General features: G+C 36.7%; 1 protein-coding gene across 2 annotated transcripts in view; it reads left to right on the forward strand.

Moving 5' to 3' along the window:
• Positions 1–5,742: 5,742 nt before the first annotated feature.
• Positions 5,743–20,482, forward strand: part of ZNF366 (zinc finger protein 366) — a 35,823-nt gene continuing 21,083 nt past the window's right edge. Inside the window, exon 1 of one of the 2 annotated variants that reach the window (XM_032206514.1) lies at positions 5,743–5,868. The gene's annotated coding sequence lies outside the window, so the exon portion shown is untranslated. Of the gene's footprint in view, positions 5,869–7,127; positions 7,213–20,482 lie in introns of those variants that run through there. The other variant, XM_032206513.1, reaches the window with a different exon arrangement.

Raw genomic sequence — 20,482 nt, forward strand, 5'->3', positions numbered from 1 at the left:
GGCAAGACTTCTAGTGTAGTCTGAGGTTTTTCCTGTAAATAGGGGTTTTTCCTGTGCTTTAAGTTATAACCAAATGCTTTTCTACAAAACAATAACAATCACAGATAAAGTGTTTTGCTAAAAAACAAACCAAATCAAACCAACCCAAACCAACCAACCAACCAACCAACAAGAACAAAACCCCAAGGACCAAAGCCAAAACCCCTTTAAACTTCTGAAGAGCAGAGGAAATCTAACAGACCTAAGAGCTCTGCATTTATTTTCCCCTAATTATTCTAGGCTAAATATCTTAACACTTGCTTTTTTATTTATTGATTATTGCTTTGAGCTCACGTGAGCTCATGTGTCAATCCCTATTCTCTGTCACATTCAGTCAATTAGTTCACATTGTCTGACTACTGGTTATAGCCTTCAATGCATGTGGGACCTAACACAATTATTTTCAGCTATGAAGAAATCTTACAGCAGTCTGTGGGAACATTCAGTGAACAAGGACTCTAGGAGAACAGTGCTTTCTCTGCCTAGTATTTCCAAAAGGGAACAAAAAACACAAAATGCAAGAAAACGCAAGCCCAAACCATCCAACCAAATACTTCCAGCCCTCAACCTAAACACAAAATTGAAGGAATCTTTCTTACTCTAAAGCACGAAAATATTAAAAGACTTAGAGACAAAATTTATCATCATTCATTCAAGCGTGCAGTACAGTTTTCCCAAGAATTTTCCTGTATCTACAGTCTAGCAACTATAAATCAGAAATGCACTGCTTGGTAGAAGCAGTGGTGGGTTTTCAGAATTCTGCTCTATTTTACTTCCAAAAATGGCATTTCTGAAGTACTAACAGCACTTCAACTATAGCAAAGTCTGGCCATTGAATACTTAGGAAAAATATTATAAACTAAAGGACAAATATATCTTTCAAAAATTACTACCATTCTATTTCATATAAGATAAAGAAAGTACATTAGACAGGTTTGATGATGAGTGAAATATCTGAAATGAAAAAAGCTGCAATTGCAGACTAATTACAAATATTACGTAAATCCATATTTTATTCAAATTCATTTTGAAATGTACCATCAGGCTTCCAGATGAAATGCTGTCATATTATAGGAGGCAACAAACATCAATGCACAGGAAAAAACATACTAACAAAATTTTCTTGATATTTTCTGAAGTTTCCAAAGAGCAACATATTTTACAATACCACTTGCTGAGTCTAAACTTGTAAACACGTTGACTAATTTCAGGTTTCACTTAATGGACATTAGAGTAAATGAACACCCTTGAACAAATAATATCAGCAGGAAAGACTGCATTAATCTAGTCTAAAGACAAAATGCAGCCTTTACTGTTGTCAAATGGCCAGCTCTGAGAACTACCAAAATATTTAGCTGACTGTTTGGCAGATTTTCATGTTATGTATCTTTATACATGATACCAAATTCGAACTTGTTGACTGAAGCCAAGTTCTTGTCTACTGTTGACCTGAATAAGGCTCACAATCCTGCAAACATAAATTTATTTATGTTAAAAGATGAAAACACATCCTCTCAATCATACTACCTTGTTTTGAAATAACTTTTGGTGGTATTGTTTTAATAAAGGTTTTTTGTGATGATTGCATATAGGGTACAAGAAAGGCCTGCTTTTAAATGACTGCAGCCAATGTCATTTACCAGAAATGAATTTGCCCTAGGATGAGTTATAAAGACCACTTTAAATTATAGTATTTATATATATAGTATCTATTGCCAGGAAACTCTTTAATCATTTTTAATACAAATTTCCATATTCTGTCTCCCAGAAAACTGACAAATATGGTAAGTCCAAAATTATAGTCTGCAAATGCTCATTAAAATGTTGATTAGATATTACAATTCAAAAATCAAAACTATTTAGATGACAGTGTTAAATCTGTCTGTACACACAGTTGTGAGAATACTCTGATAATACCATGATCATGAAAGACAGTTAGTTGTGTAAAATTTTCTAATATTCTGATATCTGCTAATCCAAGAAACTAGATGAAATGCAGTATAACTACAATAATATAGCAATTGGAAAAAAAATGAACGCATAATTCCATAACAACATATGCAGACTTAATGCAAAGCAATACAATAAACGGCAGTACAGTAACTGAGTATCGGTAGCTAGAGCTATACTGAGTATTGATAAGTAGAGCCACTTTATTCGTGCTGCAGCACAGAAAGGGAGTCCTTTAGATTCATCTCAGCACATCTCTGATCTCATTAGCATTCTGTCAGCTCGTTCCTGAACAGTCTACAGTAAACGTTCACTGCAGAAAAGACGACAGGAAGACAAAGCAGAGAGTGACGTATGGAAAACAATAAGGTGTCTTTACGTTATTTTATTTTAATATTTTATTTTATTTTATTTTATTTTATTTTATTTTATTTTAAAGTGATTTTTTTTTTTTTTTAATTTCTAAGTTGATTTTTTTTTAAATGTCTAAGTATTATTTTTACTTGGTTAAAACGCTACACGTATACTATAGTCCAGAAGGAAGATACCAATTTTCTCACAGACAATTCAGATGCAAGAGGTTGTTGTCCTAAAACAATTAAGCAAACCAGTAAATGTCTCTGTTTTTTGCCTCTGGTCTCATTTTCTCAGGATAAGACAGAATGCTACTGCTGCTATAGTTACCTCTGCATTCTCTGCTATCTGTGCTGGATGGTGGTGCAAAGGCTCGAAAACCTTCCTTCATTCTTGTTAGCATGCTGAACATGTTTCATTTTGTTCCTACTTTAAGCATATAGGAAAGCTTCCCTGCCACCATTGGAAAGAGCCTGTAAAGTACAATTTATTCCCTACAGGAGAAAAAAAAATAAAAAAAAATCCAATTCTTAACATCACAGAGGTTAGTGTGGTTGTAGATCTGATACAATCATACAGACTGACCATGACCATGACCATGTTTTTTCTTGTCCACTCCTCTGCCTTATAAAGACTGTTTACTGGTCATAGGAAGTATCTACACTTCACAGTTTTCACTTGTCTGCTTTGAGGCTGGAGCTGTACTTTTCTGAATTTGTATCCATGGATTCATTTTGGTAAGAGCACAGTGGGAAAAAGTGGAAAAAATAAAATAAAACCTCTTCCAGAAATATTTTCTGAAAAACAGATGAACTTGTCCCTTAAAATTTGTTTAAATAGTATAAACAGAGTTATCCATTGTGACTTGATTTGCAGGACTTCAGATACCAATGATTTTAGCCGTACTTTATTTCTTCAGAGTCAGGAATTGCATAGAATGACCTTTCAAGGTATATGTAGGCATGAAAATGCCAGTTTCTATCTCCCCCTTTGAGTTGTGTTTTCCTGGCAGCAGTGGTGAGAGATGGGCAGAAGAGCAAGTACTATGACAGCTGTATTCTGGAAAAGAAGATTAGTCTGCCTGGAACTGGATGGAGCAACTATGCATGTCTTGTAGGACTATTTCTCAAGGAAGATTACCAGCAGGAGACAATTTTTCTTTACCCTACTCCTTTATCCTGGCATGAAATGAGACAGTAGCAACAACACTCATCCAAGGAGACGAGCAGCTCCACCTTTGGGTGGTGGAAAGGCTGCTGAGAGTGGGAACCTATGATGAGATTAGCAAAGACCTTACATCTGCTTTTCTTGATGAAGTATGGGGCTCTTGGTCTCCTTCAATCAGGATATCAAAGTCACTTAATAAGCTGGAGAAGCTGCCACATGGATGTTTGCATCCAGCATCTTAGCCTTGCCGTCCTCAAAAAGGTGATATCTGCTGTCTCAAAAAGTAAGGGATGTCTGTGACAATGAAGTCACATACCCTCAGTGACGTGTATGAGAACAATACTAAGTTGGGCATTATAGGTTTTTGCCTAAACTTCTGCAATGTGTTCCCAATAAAGAGCAACAAAAAGATGTCTGATGGCAGTCTTCAGGGTCTCATTAACATGGAACACATGACAAACAAATAAATAAAACAAACTTTAAAAAGCTGGCAGCTGCTATCATCTTTAAGAATTCATGGTGACACTGGAAAACTACTTTCAAACAAAATCAAAGTTTTTCAGCTATTAGACTGACCCCACAGGATGATCCCTTAATTTGGTGGCTTTCTGTGCCCCTTTATTTTGCTTGTACTTGGTTTGCACTAGAACTCTCTTCCTAAGGGATTATCAGGTACATTTACAGGATATTCCTTTAGTGCATTGTGTTATTTTGCTTTTACTATTGACCTCTCAACACCAGGAAACACTGGTGATGCTGTAAGTCCAAAGATCACCCATAGCACCTGAACTGCTCTGTCAGCTGCTGATGTTCACAGTCAAAGCTTTCGCTTGCTGAATACTAAAATGGAAGACTCCTCAAGTTGCTGCTAGGCATCTTCTGGAAATAATACCAAGAACTGCATGAAGGAACACAGATGCCAAAGAGCTACTTCCTATGCTGGTTTTGTAGCTTCTCTTAATTGTACAATAAAAGAAATTATAATCTTCATGGGATATTGTACCAACTCATCTCTCTATTAACATACATTTACAGCTGTAACTCAGTCTGCTTCAATAGCATTCCTCTGAATTCCTCTGCTGAGGAATTCTTTTTAAGCATTTTAGCATTCCTTTTAAACACGCAGTGAAGTCTGGGTGCACAATTTATAAGAGAGGGCCATTTGAAATGGCCTTCCTTTTATTTTACTGTCCTTCACAGAACTCTACACTGAGTTTCTCATTCATGAACAGCACTGTCTTAGGTACTGCATTGCAATGCCAATTGAAAACAGAGTTCTGGCAACAGTGTAAAGGTGTTTACTGGCAAGAACAGCAGAATGACAACAAATTATTGGGGAAAAAAGGGAGCATCTATTCCCTACAAGTGGATTTCAAATGATATATAAAGCTGGGGGAAAACATACAAGCAAACAAAACCACATAATGGATTAAACTTATCCCAAGTATAACTCCAGCCAGCTGGCCAGTATCTGGTTGTCAAAATATGTTTAATGGGGTAAGAAAAAAACAAAGCAAAGTAAAAATGTGTTCTAGAACACAGCACATACTGTTTTGTTGTTTTTATAAATCAGGATGCCTTCTATATACTGCAAATCTTTGAGATAAATTACTTGTTACTACAACTCCAATATCAAGCTATGATTTGTACCATTTTCACGGTCTCTTCATCTCCCATTTTAACTGACAGCATTTGGTGAATAATCAACCTGCTATTTTCTTACAATCACAGTAAAGAGGGGATTTAGGAAATATGTACTTATATCGCTGTGAAAACAAGATATGTGTATACACGTATGATCACTCCATGTATGATCACTCCTTGTCTAAAGCAAAAGCCTGAATTGTCTATACAGACTTCTGACTGATTGTTCTGCATAAGATATGGGCATCTTATTCCTAGACACTACTTCGGAAATTCATTTGTTTTAATGCAGTTGCACATAACAAGCTGTAAAGTGGGTTTTATGAAGCCAATAATGCAGATATAATACTTGAGGAATTCCTTTTGGTTTGGTTGTATTTATTTTTCCAAACATTTTGTTTGAGAGAAAATGAGATTGCTATCTGCTGTTTCCTTATTTTTTTTGCAGGAAAGCAAAGGGTTGTTGACTTCCTCTCCCCTCCCTTCCTTCCTTCTTTCTGAAGGTACTGTACTCATCTGAAAAAAAGAGAACGAAATGGTTGTTCCTGTTCTCTTTCTTAAGTCATTTGAAACACTGTCCCTGCTAGTTTTCTAAGTTACTGCAATCTCTGCACGGGGGGGAGAGGGAGAGAGAGAGAGAGAGAGAGATTACCAACATGAGAGCAGGTAGAGAGTTTAGATTTAGGGCAAGATTCCTTCCAGCTTCAACAACTGGTAAGTTAAGTAAAAATGCTTTTATGGTTAACTCTTTAGAAGTGTGATATATATATATATACATATATATTAATTTTTTATTTTTTTTTTAAGAAAAGACATTTATCATATACACATTTAACTGATAAGAAGATAATAATCATATGCATCGACAAGCAATATATTAATTCTACAGATGTCTATAGTCTGTTTTTTAGATATCGGTCATAATAGCATGCATCTTAATCTGTGCAGGCAAGTAAATATTTTCCAGCGAGGCTGATAATATTCATAACATAATCTGCTGTGTATTTTATATGTAGGACTTCTCCTAGGAGAATCTTGTTACAGGCTTCACTCACTTTACCCTGACTGTTTCAGCAAGCTTCACTGGGCCATTGCTAGAATAATGAGAGAAGCTGTGTCACATGCAAATTGATGTATTTCATATATCATCTGCCACTCCTGAAGTCTGCGCCAATCTACCAACCTGTGCTACAGTGAGAGAAGAGTAGTTTTTTTTTTTTTTTTTTTCCTTCAGATGTTATTGTGTTTACAATTCCAAGTGTTTGTCTCTACTCATCTGTGTATATGAATAGTCTAGAAACAGTGACATTTAAGATGTGCTAAGACAGTTTCAGGTTCTCACATTAAAAAAGAAAAAAGAAAAAAAAAGAAAAAGAAAAAAAAATAAAAAAAAAGAAAAAGAAAAAGAGGTTCACGTTACACAGTATGTAACAACATCAAGGCTGATCGCTAGTAATAGAATCTAGTAATAGAATAGATTCGGGTGTTGTCTGCTTATTTGTCATCTGTATTGTTGTAGATACAAATAGGTGTTTTTTGTTTTTGTTTTTGTTTTTCTTGTCGGGCATAAATGTAGCAGAGCTATCAGAAGCAGTTCATAAAATGAGTGATTGAATGCAAGGATATGTTTCAAGTACTGGACGAGAAAATCCTCTCTCCATGCTTTTATAAATGCAGAATGCAGTGGTAGGGAGAGAACGGGGACAGGTAATCATTTCTCTGCAGAAGGGAGAGCTTGGTCATCTTCTGACCCAAGCTCTCTGAAGTGCAGGATCCTTCACAGAATGCCCAGAGCCCAGACAGAGCAGCCCCAAATGGTGGGCAGGCATCGCAGAGGGCTGGCAAGCATCTTGAGTGGCTCCAGTTCCGCTCCTGGTGCTGGTCCTGGACCTGGTCCTGCTCCCAGTGGGGTACCTGGGATGTGCTTCGATCCTGGGACAGCCCTCCGCTCTCACTCCTCACTCAACAAATGAGTGGAACAGGCTTTCTTCCCCCTCTGTCTCTGCAAGTTTTTCCATAGGAAGGAATGATCTACCCCAAATTCAGCCCGATTCCTGGGTAAGTTTTAGATTCTCTTCACTCTAGGAGCAGTAGATGGATCTGGCCACAGGAGGTGTAAATAATTTGTTTCTAGAATGCGGTAGCTCAACATTTGGTCTCGCTCAGACTATTTTGGCACCAGTTGTTAGGCTTACTGGATGATACTTAGCCCACAGAAAATGTCTGCTGATGGCAAGAAAGTGCCACATCTTGCCATGAAAACCACCTGCCACATCTGCTGCTTAGCGTACCTGGGATTAAGCTTTACCTGGCTAATATTGATATATATTAAGTAGAGGGCTTTGACAGATGTTTTGACAGTTACATGTCAAACACCTGGACACCCACTTTTTAATTCCAGTGGCAAACAGAAGAATCTCCAAAACATTCAAAAATACATAGGCTCTGTATTTGGAAATCACTGCATTACTCTGTTGTGTTTTCCTCAAACTGCAAAGCGTTACTCTAGATTGCAATCAGCTCTATGTGTTGATTTGATTAGTTCAGAAGTTCAGTTTACGTTGTACGTAAGAGCCAGTTGCTGCATTTAGGTACAGATGTTGCTTTTGAAGGTATGAAACATTAATATATTCTTTATTAGGACCATGCATATGATAAATTTGTTCTCTGAGAGGCTGTAAAAGGAGGAAATTGCCTGAAGTACATAAAATATACGTGCTCATGTTCGTATTAGGTGGGCAAGAGCAGATAATGTCATTTCTAAGCCCATTCCCTAAAAATAAATATACAGAAGGATCATTTTAATAGGAAAGATAAATAATTTGATCATGAAGATCAACCCTGAGCTTTAAAATTCATTCTTAGGTTCCATCTTTCAGGTTTCTTTTTCCTTCAAATAATACTTTTTCTTCAGTCATTTGGAGCTTATTTGCTTTTGCTTTATGTATTTTATTGTTAGGATAACTGTAACGTGGTTTAGTATAATGGTAATTTGTACCACTACTACTATCTTTCTGGAGGGGTCAGAAAGAGAGACTTTTGACTGGTGTGTTATCGTTATCCCACATGTTTGAGATATTTACAAGCACAGAAGGGTATATTCTGAGCCTAGTGTGAGTACCGATCCACTGCCAGTTTAGTACAAATGAAATGTTTGTGAAATTTTGGTTACCCACCTCAATGTTATTAAAAAGAATAAAATTAATTGAAGCAATAAACCAAGAATAAAAATAGAGATGTTCTTGTTTATTTCACTTAAAATCTTATTACTGCTATTTCTGAGTGTGTTATCTATATAGATAGCACACAAAAGTAAAAAGTCACTCAGTGTATGCATGACTTATTGTTTATTATTTTCTCACATACTTATATTAAGACATTATTTCCAGGTGATTTCTTCTCAACTATAAGGAAATATAGGCAGATTTTTGTTTGTTCTGAGAAATAAGTAAAAAAAAATCATTATATCAATGATAGCAGCAATGATATGGAAAAAAAAATTAGCCTATGGAAATCCCAAGTTAACAGGCCTGAAAAGCACAGAAACTGATAAAAGCCTTTCAGTAAATGTCAATTTTCCTTTTATAGCTAGGACAGATTGTTTAATGGCGAAAAGCACTGAGAATCTGGGTTTTGGATGCAGAATACTGGCATTGAATTACTCACACAGTAATATTTTGGAGTCTCCAATATAGATTTTTGACCAGAAGGTTTTTAATATTTGAATTGTAATGAGTTTTTACTGATTTCTCATTCTTTCAAACAAACACACAGGTAAGAGCCTTAAAAGTGCCTGGGTGTAGAGCAGATACAGTTGGACTGAGAGACACCATGTACATCCTACAGATGCACTTATTGGCGTGTCTTTTAGGTGATTCTTTTAAGGCATTATTTAGAATGAAAGAACCACAGAGGGATGAATCACAGTAGCAACCCAAAACAAGCCTTGTATACAGAGATGGAAGGGTGTGGATTACCCCAGACAGCACTTACTGCTTCCAATCTTTGATATTACAAAGCCTCAATGAAGCAGAAAGGCACCTCTATCTGAATGGACCACTCCACTCACACAGATATGTCAGTAGAGTATTACCCTGACAGACAAAAGCAGTAAAAGCTGCATAAGATAATAGGGTTTCTGTGTGATGATGATTGACATGATGCATGTCAATCAAATTGTAAGGAAATGTCTCTTATTAGTTGATCAGAAATGATTCATAGTTTCTAAGCACAAATGCCTATCCCTCGGTGGTAATGGATCTAATAAGACAATGGATCTAATAAGACTCTTTCAAACAGACCTTACAACTGCAGTGTAGACCACTAGAGTCTGAGGGACTGATTTTATGCCTCAATAGATGTTTTCAAATATATCAGTTATTTAAAGCAAAAGAACATTTTCTTCCTAAATGCAGTTTTTTCCCCATTTTACTTTACCATTCATAAAGACCACTGAAAAGGAACTTGGGGAAGAAAGAATTATAGAGACAATGTGAAGCTTTAAAAAAAAAATAAAATAAAATAAAAAAAGGTGACTCAGGGATATCCTCTTTCTTGTTGGAAAACTGATATTCTGAAAGTGAGACTGCAGTTCTCCAATACTGTAAAAGTTTTAGTGGATTTTTAAGTGTGATTTTTAGACATCCACCCAAAGAAGAGGTCTAAGTTAATACTTATGTGTTACTTAAAAGATACATTGAATTCTATGATGGATGTCAGTATTTCATTTATTTATTTATTTATTTATTTTTCTGTGAGGGCAAGGTATGACATATCTTGTTACCTAGCTTATAAAATGTTAGTGGTCCAGTAAGAAATATTATTTAATCTCTGTTTCAGTTCCTACTAAGCTTAATATTTTTGTGACTTGTTTTTCTAAAATGAATGGTTTTATACTGCTGCTACCCTGACCCTGATAAGGCACACATTTTCCTTCTGAACTCACAACACTTAATGTGTTGTAAAGACTTTCAATGACACTGGAAGCAGTTAAGCTAAATAATCAGATATGAAAAGAAAATATTTTCATGCTTTGAAAGCTATGGAAAGAACTTATATGAATACTTGTTTGTTTTTTTTTTTTTTTAATTTTACTTTCACTCCTTGTTTCTTGCTTTGTGTGTTAGAAAGACATTATTAATTATTTGAATCAAAGAAGGAAAAAGTTATTATTTTTGTTTTCTCTCCCCTCCTTTTTCTACTATAAAAGCAAAAGCACAGAAACATTTTCCTTCTACTTTGTGGATTTGCATGAAATCATGCATATGAATTTTTGTTTGATTTAAAAGAAACAATTTAGGACAAAAAGTGTTTCCTGAAAACCTATAATATTCATAGAAAGTAAACCTGCAAGCATCCAACTTTCCATCTCCTCATACCTTTTAGAAACATGACAATTCAGTGAACACCAAGATGTTTGTTGAATTTGAAGGTTAATTTAATTACAAAAAGCTACAAGGTAAACTGAGTCTCATACTTTGATAACATCACTTTTCTCTAATGAATTAGAGAAATGTACAACTGAACTGAAGTTAAAAGCAATATGAGCAGGGTCATATATTTCCACCTGCTATTTTTAGGTGTAGCACTATGAGAAATGTGAATGTACAGCAAGTAGGCATTAATTATTCACTCCTCTATTTGGAGGCCTGGTGAAGAATAGCAACCACCTAATTTCTCTGCATAGACAGAACTTCACAGGATGGTGTTTGCAGGGTGGAGGAGCTAAGAGAACTGGTGTAGTGTCTCTAGGATGGGATCAAGTGTCTACACCTTATTCTTATTCTTGTTCTTCATGGGCCGGATACTAGGTGGTCAGAGAAACAACAAGTGTGTTGGCTGTGAGTGGCATTCACTGGTTCCTTGCTATTCCCTAGCTGTGCAAAAGCCACGTAGGCTTTTGCTTTCTGTGGCCAGAGTTGCAGTGTAACTCAGACTCCTTTTACAGTGATGAAAAACATTTTGCTTTGTGGAGGGCTCCATGCTGAATATGCTACTATCCCTCTTGGAAATAAATGATTGAAATACAAACATTTCACAAGGTCTTTGAAACTGGAAAGAATCTGTGCTCTTAGTAACATCCAACGTGCTAAATTCAAACCAAATTTAAATAAGCCCACTCTAATGATATCAGGAAGAACACATTGTGGAGTATAATTACTATTTCAGGTTTAGTCATCTCTCTAAGGTGCTTTCTAAAGCAAGTATCCCCTTGTTGTTTCAGCTTCAGATAAAAATTGTTTGAAATTGCTATTTGAAAAGGGAGTGTCTTTCATGTAACAGTCCCAGGTAGCAGAATATTTTTCTACCTGTCTACTTTTTCTTACAAGTATTTAGAAATAAGTGTAATGAAAAATAATAATCAGGAAATGAAAAGAAAAGAGATGACATATTTCTAGAGCATCCATCAGCCTCCAGAGAACAGCAGAACTTGTTTAAACTGTCTGATACACTGAAGCCCAGGCTGGGTTGTTTCCCTGGTGCAGATTTCAGAAACCATGAAGAGCATCCTATATTAGTCCAAACTGATAGGTGAGCGGAGGGGCAAGCGCTGAGCTCTGCTCTCTGGGGCAAGCGACAGGACCCGAGGGAACGGCATGGAGCTGGGACAGGGGAGGGTCAGGCTGGGGGTTAGGGAAAGGCTCTGCATCCAGAGGGTGGTCGGGCACTGGGACAGGCTCCCCAGGGCAGTGGGCACAGTACTGAGCCTGCCGGAGTTCAAGAAGCATTTGGACAACGCTCTCAGACACATGGTTTGGATTTTTGGGTGGTTCTTTGTGGAGTCAGGAGTTGGAATCAAGATGTTTTTGGTTCCTTTTCAAATTAAATTATTATATGATTTTATTCAAGAGCCAATATTGATTTTAGGCTGAGTTTACTATTTGCTATTGTTCTATAACAGGAATTTTAGAAAGCTACAAAGAATCTGTTGGAAAAATAAGTGGACCAAAATGTGCTTTTATGGTTATCTGTAACTAAAACCATCCATTTATAAATGTGTAGGATAATATTATTTTCCTGTAACATCACAGCAAGGAATAGCACCAGTGTGAATATTAGATAAAACCGATCATCTGTGTAGTGCTATATTCACAATATGAAGTCACCAAGGTTCCCAAAAGTGTTATATGTGTGTTTATGAAGTTACCAAGGTTCCCAGAAATGTTATATGTCTCTTGGTAGCACTTTGTCAAGATGCTATGGAAGCAGTCACATGCATCAGAGAATTGGTGCTGACTGACCCCTCCTCCTGATCTCCTATACTCTGTGCCAAAAAAGAAAAAGCAATCAAAGACTTTTGATCTCAAAAACATTAATTTCTTTTTTTCCTGTCCCATAAAAAGGGAAACCCTTCTAACACTACCCACAGATAAAGAAATGTCACTGAGTAGAATCTGCTGGATTCTGTAAGCAAGTGATCAGGACTCAGGATTCCCTTTAACAACTGTGGAGATTTTCACTAGCTTGTTCGCTATCAGACACAGAAAACAAACAAACAAACAAAAACACACACACAAAAAAACATGCACAAGCACTCAGTGGAAGGGACTGAACATGGTTGGGCCAGCAAGTCACAACATGGTTCATATATGTATAAACATTTACCCTTGGGTACTGTCCCGCAGCCCCTTGCCTGACATTGAGTAAGAATAAACTCACTTGCCATTTCTACTAAAATATAACAAAAGTTCCTCTCAAATCTTCTGCTTTTTGCACATGTCACTTGGCTTGATTTTCAAGAAATCGAGTTCTGAATAAAATGATTTGTTTCAAACTTATGTCAAGGAAGGGATTGAGAGAGGGATTTATACTGGAGTCATGGATTTTTGGTTTCCTTTTTTCTTGTGATGAATTGAGTTAGTAACCAAAAAAAACTTTTGTCATCACTAATGGTGAAGGATTAGTGTTAAAGTGGAAATTTCACATTTCAAACTTCAGTGTTCATTTCAAATCTCAATGTTGACTTTTTTTTTTTTTTTTTTTTTTTTTTTTTGGCAAAAAGTAATTTTTTATTTGTTTGCAGCTCAAGTCTGTGTTCCAATATCTGTTGATGACATTTGGCTAAGTCTGAGCTGCCATTCCCACTCCGTATGCTAGTTTATTGAATTCAGTAAAACTGGCATTTTAAATCTGTTTTAGTTTAAAATGATTAACCTCAAGAATTTCTCCCTTTTAGTTGATTTACACAGGGGCTTGTTTTCCAAGTGATCAAAATCACAGAAGCTATACAAAATTTGTTTTGAATTTCAGTTCTCCTTTAGATGTGGCAACAAACTAGCACTTATTTTTGAAATGTTCTCAAAGTTAACAGAATAATTAAGTGCTATATGCTGGATGCATTTTGGGGGATCAGAGGGAAAAAACATTTGCTTCTTGATGTTTGCTTCTTTCAATGAGAAGATTCATGTTTAGCATCACAGGTGAAGGGCAAAGCCAGAGGGGATGTTACCTTAAATTACTTCCTTGGAGGCATATGATAGTCAAAAATATAATTTTGTGCTGGAGCTGAAGAACATTGCTCATTAAACAAATTTAACTAAATTGGTTTTAAATAATGAACCCTTATTTGAATGCACTTGTGAGATGTACATGAAGATGATCTTATTCTGAACAATAAATACATATTTTAGTTCTTCATGGTTTGAATGCTTTAACACAGATTTGAAAAACAATGGTCTTTAATCGCAGTGGAGACATATCACAAGTAGTTTCCTCCCAGTGTCCCAGTAATTTGCCTTAAGAATAATTTTGAACCCTGTCTCTTTGTCCATGATCCTTGGGTTCTCTAGTATTACTTGGGTATCAATGGAATAAATGCAGTCGTGTCCTAGGAATGACACTCACATCTCTAATTCTTTTGCTCTGTTTCCTTTGAAACTTCCATTCAGTTGGAAATTGCTAAGTCACTACTGAGCCACCTTAACTTGAAATATCTAGCAGAGTTTAATAGGGATTGATCATTTTTTTCAACAAAGCAGCTTTTCCAGCAAGAAGTCTGTCCAAACTTCAACTGAAACCAAATCTGTTTATACTAAATGACTAGGAAAGCATCATTGGGAAATTACTTTTAAGGAACTGGACACCAAGGGAAGTGCTTGGTAGCAGATACATTTTTCCTATATCTGTCAATTTCTGGATGAAATCCTCTTCTTTCAGTTCTTGTAGGATAAAGCATGTCTTACTGGAACACACTATAATTACTGCTTTATCAGCCTTCAGTTTCACTATGAATTTTGATCTGTGTAAAACAAATTGAAAGAAAAACAACTACAAAAATATCTTGGTCCTAACAACATTCTCTGTGTTTAATTAAAACTAGTGTTTCATTAAAAATGTAAACTGTTCTGGAAACTTTATATAAAAACTCTCCTACATCATATGCTTTTCCTCTGCCTTTATTCAAGCATATGCACACATTTTACCTGCTACTTTCTTTTGAGGTTCTTGTTGCTTTACACATACAACATGCAGAATTCAGAAGGTGCCAAAACTTTCTCATACATTAACTGCTAGTTACATGGAAGCATGCCAGTGGGCTGGCTTGAAGAACCAGGACTGAAAGTGCCCCTCAGCTACCCTTTAAGATAACAAAGAGGTGGGAGGAGACCAGACCATCTCTCTGGCCTCCATAGAGGTGATAACAACACTGGGACTCCAGTAGGAAGGAAAGCTCAATCTATTTCCTTTTTAAAGGTCATAAATGCTAGTGAAAGGTTTATTTTCAAAACAACACCCCAAGCATAACAGCATAAGGGTTATGGAAGGGCATGCTTTTTTGATCATTCTAATTTTGAGTGTTCTGCATAGGTCCATTATTTGTTTTGAGGTAATACTACAGTATTACCTACAGTATTACCTACAGTAAAGCTCTCTCTTCTCAGCTTCTCTCTGCCATACTTAATGGTTGTGCTTTATAGGTGGAAAGATTCTGTCCAAAGTATGCTTTCAAGGACTCATCGCTTTGTTCAGTATTACAATTTTACCAGCAGATCTCTCCTTATGCTTATATTATTTATTTGTTATTCAATTCACCCTGTCTCATAATATCTGATATTCAGAAAAAAAAAATCCTAAAACTTCATTAGTACAATTTAATAACTTTCCAGAGGAAAAACTATTTAATACTTAGGATCCCTGTCATCCACCAAAATGCACAATTTTAATTTGCAATGGCAGATATGGAAGTAGACAGGAAACAGGGATGAAGTGATAGGACTTCTATAAACAATGATTAAAGTGACTTCACATACTTTATAAAGACAGAGGCAGATCCATGGTACCAGCCTCTGACATGAGAACTCTTTATCAAGTTAAGAAAAGGAAGAAATATATCTTATTGACATCACTTTATAATAGCCAAATCCCAGATCCTGTTCTCAGCTACTCACTATTTTTTCCACAAAGATTTCAGTTTGACATGAATGAGACTAGGGACAAAATGAGGAGAGTTACTTAGGAAGAATTAGATCATCTTCAGAGGTCCCTTCCAACCTCAGCCATTATGTGATTCTGTGATTCTGTGAGTAGTTAAACCAGCTGGCCAACCTGTCATTCTTCCTAATAACTAGTGATAGTAGAATCAAGTTACATTTCCACACAGTCTGCTGGCACAAGTTAAGCTTTGCACAACTGAAGCTCTTCTAGCATATGTGCTCCTGATGCCACTGTCCTGCCCAATCTGTTCTTATCAGCCCTTAAGTTTGCACAGGTCTGGAAATTCATTATGCCTATGTCCAAAAGCTTTTGGGGACCCAGTCCTTCAAAAATATTTATATGAAACTATATATAGAACAGTGGCATCAAATACAGTGCAAAATATAACAACCATGAAGTGAGAGACTTTGATTCATTTTCTTCATCCCCCATGAAGGATTTGGACTCCCATCCCTAACCTCTTAAGGGAGTACTCTAGAGCCCAAGGCTGTGAGGCTAACTCTGCTCTTTAGAGGAAGATGCTCTACTGCCCTTGTCCATTACACAGCCAAAAATGCAAATGCCAAGTGACAGGGAGTAGAGAGAAGTTGGAAAGGGTAGTTATGGGCTGTAGACATTTAAAACAAAAACTATAGTTTTTACAGGCCTGTGGACTCCATCCTCTCTAGAGATAGCTCTGGCTTTCCTCCATGCGTCTCTTCTGGAGGTTTATTGAAAACTTGGAAGTTTGAGGTACTTCACCCTACTGCCCTACTGGGTGATTGGGTGATTGCCCTTGTTGCTTGGCTACATATTCCGATTTTTTTTTTTTTTTTTTTTCTAGTTGCCCTTTCTCTGCAATGTTAAACCTCCAGAAGTCACTCAGGGTACAGTGTGGTTGAGGACAATTTGCTAAGGTACTTTTCTTGGACTGGAACATTTTCAGTATAAAGACTGACTTGTCTTCATCTCCAGGACTCACCCTTGCTGGGCTCACCCTCTCAGAACTTACGCTCTTGCTTTTTTTGTTTTCTTTTTAAAATAGTCAAAATTAGCCTGGGGTACCTAAGACAATTCTTCTTGACCTAAGCATGTGCACGCCTTCAAAAATAGCTGAGTGCCACATGCTGGTTAGTGTTTTTGAGGCAATAGTTCACTGCTATGTAACCTTGTGACCTTCAGTCACAGTATGAATATATTTAGTTTTCTAAAAAAAAAAAAAAACAAAACAAAAACCAAACAACAATAAAACAGGCTTTGCACATTGAAAAATGCTAACCAATACAGATTATGCAGTTCAAAAGTTATCAGCAAAAATGATCCAGCTGTACAGTGTGAAAAGATCAGTTTCTAAAGATGGGAGACACTGAAAGAGGTGTGATGTTTGAGGAATGGTGGGGAGATGAAGTGGTGCATGAATAGAGTGACTTGCAGTATCCATGGGCTTCATGTGTATTTGAGGAGAAGAAATACAACTGTTTCAGAGAGATGTACATTAGGAAGAATGCAGGTAGACATCTCGCCACCCTCACCTCCTGCACAGTACCACAGTACAGCTCTCACTGTCCTGACACTTTCATGAATCTCTGAAGGCACAAGACACTCCATCAAAGCTGTCAAAGATACCTCACTTCCCCAGGACACAGCTACTTATCTCTGTACATCCCTCATCTCACCAGAAAAAAAAAAAAAAAAGAAGCCTTATGTTTTTATACTAAGTGCCTTTAATCCAAATCCACCCTTCATGGAAGAAAAAAAAATAAAGAAAAAAAAATCTGAAGACACCATCCTTAGGTCACAGAGAGATCTCTGATCCACAGAGAGCTGTCCGTAGGCCCAAAGACCATGCTGGGAAGTTGTCACTGTACCTTTTCCTGTTTCTTATATTCTTCACAGGACCTTGGTTTAGCTACTTTACTACCCAGAGCTGATATGGCTGTTTTTACATCCTCAACAACATCTAATATAAAGATATTAGATACTTAGATATATATTTAGATTTAGATGTATATATATTAGATATAGATATCTGTGGAGGGAAAAAGAAAAGCAGAAACTTGGGCCAGAATTTACCCTGCTGTAGGCAGAGGTGGGGCAGGGCTGTGCTGTGGACCTAGAGGTGGACATCTGCCAGCAAATGGCTGTTCCATCCCTCCCCAACATAGCCTTGAATACTGTTGGTAGCAGTGAACTGGGGAGATTAAGATGTTCAGCTGAGGACATATGATCTTCGTCCCTTTAGACATTTTTAGACCTGATAATCTTCTGTACCTTACAGGATCACACCATACGTACTTGTGGTTTGGGGTGAAGTAACCAGCTAACATTTCAAAGCCTGTAACTTAACATCCACTTTATTATCCAGGTTATCTGTGTGTTACTGGCCATTTTAGTAGATAGAATAAAGAAGCAGAGAGGGTATGAACCACAGATGGAACAGAGAAGTGATGAGGGAAGGAAATGTAAGAGAAGAACTAAGAAAACTCACAAAGAGGAAGAAAAAAAAAAAAGAGAGAAAGGAGGATAAGGAAAAGAGAAATAAAAGCCAAAAGAGCAGCAAGCCTAAACTGTATTCAAAAGTCACTTCTTATGGATACTGAAGTGACTAAAGAGGGTCCATGAGAGTAAAGTACTGCTAGGATGCCAGGGTCATTACCAAAAATACCATATTGCAGATGTTCAGTGGTTAACCCAGTCATACTGCTGTGTGACCTCCACCCAATTGTCTTATTAGGCAAGAGAAGAACAACAAAAAGATGAGAATGATAGCAAAAATTTGGCTAAACTGAGGACAAAACATACGTAAGAGCAATGAGAGTGAAAGCAAAATATTTTGCCAAACTTTTGCATTCACAGAACCACAGAATCACAAAATCATCTAGATTGGAAGAGAACTCTAAGATCACCAAGTCCAACCTCTGACCTAACACTAACCAGTCCTCTACTAAACCATATCACTAAGCTCTACATCTAAATGACTTTTAAAGACCTCGAGGGATTGTGACTCAACCACTTCCCTGGGCAGCCCGTTCCAATGCCTAACAACCCTTTTGGTAAAGAAATTCTTCCTAATATCCAACATAACCCTCTGCTGGTGTAACTTTAGCCCATTCCCCTTCATCCTGTCACCAGGTACATGGGAGAATATACCAACCCCCGCCTCGCTACAGCCTCCTTTAAGGTATCTGTAGAGTGCAATAAGGTCACCCCTGAGCCTCCTCTTCTCCAGACTGAGCAATCCCAGCTCCCTCAGCCACTCCTCGTAAGACTTGTGAGAATGTTGAGAACAGACCACTCATATTGGACAGAAGAAAATACCTACAGCTACCTCCCTACTGCACCTGGCAATTTCTTTTGATTCTAATCAATGTCACCACTGAAAAGCAAATTATGCAATACTACTACTCAGTGCAATAATATCTCTCTATAAACATATCTGATGCCACCGGTAGTGCCCTGGCTTTGGCAGAATAGGTGGTAGGACTGTTTCAGATTTTTGGCAAAGGAAATTTCAGAATGTAATTTAATATTTTCAATTTATCATCAAAACAGAAAATGATCTTTAAGTTACACACGCACACAAAAGTGAAGATGTATTTATTTTTATACTGTTTCATGCATTTTATTTACTAGATGAGATACCAAAGTAACTATACTCCTGTAAAATTGCTTATAACATCTTGCTCCCTGAAAACTGAGTAGAAAAATAAGTTGCACGTATACCTAAGATGGTTCCAAAAGCTACTCTAACAGCAGTGCAGACAAGATATTTCCCAAACATTTGTATTTCTAAGCTAAAATAAAGAAAAAATATGTTAGTTAAAATGTTAAAATTTGGGAATAACAAAGATGAAGGTCAAACAAAGCAGGGAGCACACTTTGCTAAGAGACCCATTTCTTTACATTCATATGATCTTCCAGACTACAGAAATGCAGGTATGTGGCTGTAAGAGCCCCTATAGCAGCCAGAATATTTAAAATGATCAAACCTTAAACAAGAAGCCAGGAAGACATGCCAAAACAGAGTCACTGAAGGAAAAAAAATAATAATTGAGGATTATACAATATATATGAGATATCTTTGAAAGTTCATTTTTTGTTGCAGCTGTTTACTGTGTCATGTTCAGCTCTTTAAGTGTGTCAGATTTTTTAATCAGTTAAGCTTCTTAGGTGTGTAATTGTATGATTTCCATTGTTTGTTTGAAAAGGTTTCAGTCTGTTAACAGGTATGGAAAGGCAGGTATGACTTTTCATATGTAAACACTGAATTTGCCAAAAGTATCAAATTTTGGTCATGTCATAGATGGCTCCATATCCCATCGTACAACAAAACCCATAACAAATTGCATGGAAAATCATGATCTATCATTTTCAGAGTTCATTGGAAATCTTGCCATAAACCATACCAAGCTCTGAATTACATCCTATTAAGAGCTACCAAAGCTATTAGTTTTAATTTTCTAAGCATTTACTGAGACAAATATGTTTTTGTTGGAAAGAAGAAGTTTTATCCTGAAGCCTGATATCAGCAGATGAAGGTAATTTCCCAGGGAGAAGTGAAAAGACACTGAACTCCTTAGTACTATCATATTAATGTAGGAAGAAAAAACCTGATCTCATCCACTTCTCATTTTCAGTTATTCCAGACCATTTTCATGAACAATTGTTTACTTGTTCCCAATACCAATTGTATTAATGATGGCAATACAAATGGGGAAGAGAAATATATATGGCAATACCTTCATCTTGACAGAGTTACCCATTTAAGCAGACATATCTGTCTCATAGAAGGTGTGGAACAAGAAGCCTTATCTCAGAAGACAATTAAGATGATGATTAGACCATGGACTTAATCTGACACAAGATCTACTTGAATGTGAGAGAAAACAAATATTTGTAGAAATGGTATTGAAAA

This window comes from Aythya fuligula, chromosome Z, assembly GCF_009819795.1.
Source record: "Aythya fuligula isolate bAytFul2 chromosome Z, bAytFul2.pri, whole genome shotgun sequence".
Classification (NCBI taxonomy): domain Eukaryota; kingdom Metazoa; phylum Chordata; class Aves; order Anseriformes; family Anatidae; genus Aythya; species Aythya fuligula.